We start from the raw sequence: 822 nt of genomic DNA, 5'->3' as shown, positions 1-822 counted from the left end.
CACGAAGCTCTTCCCGCACTCGGGGCACTCGCAGGGCTTCCCTTAGCGGTGCCTCTGTTGGTGTCGGGTCAAGTGAGAACTCCTGGAGAAGCTCTTCCCACACTGGGGACACTCGTAGGGCCTCTCCCCGGTGTGGATGCGCCGGTGCCTGTTGAGGTGGGAGTTGCGTTTGAAGCCCTTCCCGCAGTCGGGGCAGCGGAAGGGCCTCTCATCCGTGTGAATGCGCTGATGTACGAGGAGGTTGGAGGTGCTTGGAAACCCCTTCCCACACTCAGAACACTCATAGGGCCTCTCCCCAGTGTGGGCACGTTGGTGTGCCCTCAGGGTGGAGCACTGGCTAAAGCTCCTCCCACATTCCTTTTTACACCAATTCCCCGGTGTGGATCATCTGGTGCTGGATCAGGTTGGAGCTGCTGGTGAAGCCGTTCCCACATTTCCCACACTCGTAGGGCCTCTCCCCACTGTGGACCCTCTGGTGCCGGATCAGGCTGGAGCTCTGGCTGAAGCACTTCTCACACTCCCCACACTTGTAGGGCTTTTCCCCAGTGTGGATCCTCTGGTGTTCCCTCAGGCTGAAGCTCCACCTGAAGCTCTTCCCACATTCCAAGCACTTGTGGGGCTTCTCCCCACCCTGAGGCTTCTCCCCCAGCTCCGAGCTCCCCCTGGATCTCTGACCAACTTCCCGGCTCAGGGGGGCTCTTTCCTCCTTGGATCTCTCTGGGCTGCGTTTGCAGCCACTCCTCGTGTGGCATGCCTGAAGCTTTTCCTCCTCCTCCATCCAGCCACACCTTGGGAATGACAAATCCTGGTTTGGGGGAGAAA

The 822-nt window shown here is 59.7% G+C and overlaps 1 pseudogene; it reads right to left on the bottom strand.

The window, feature by feature from the left end:
* Positions 1-6: 6 nt before the first annotated feature.
* On the bottom strand, positions 7-816 carry LOC108444832 (annotated as a pseudogene).
* Between the last annotated feature and the right edge of the window lie 6 nt (positions 817-822).

Source organism: Corvus brachyrhynchos, unplaced genomic scaffold (genome assembly GCF_000691975.1).
Source record: "Corvus brachyrhynchos isolate BGI_N302 unplaced genomic scaffold, ASM69197v1 scaffold752, whole genome shotgun sequence".
NCBI lineage: Eukaryota > Metazoa > Chordata > Aves > Passeriformes > Corvidae > Corvus > Corvus brachyrhynchos.
The sequence above is the reverse complement of the archived record's forward strand: the minus strand, read 5'-3'. Positions and strand labels throughout refer to the sequence as shown.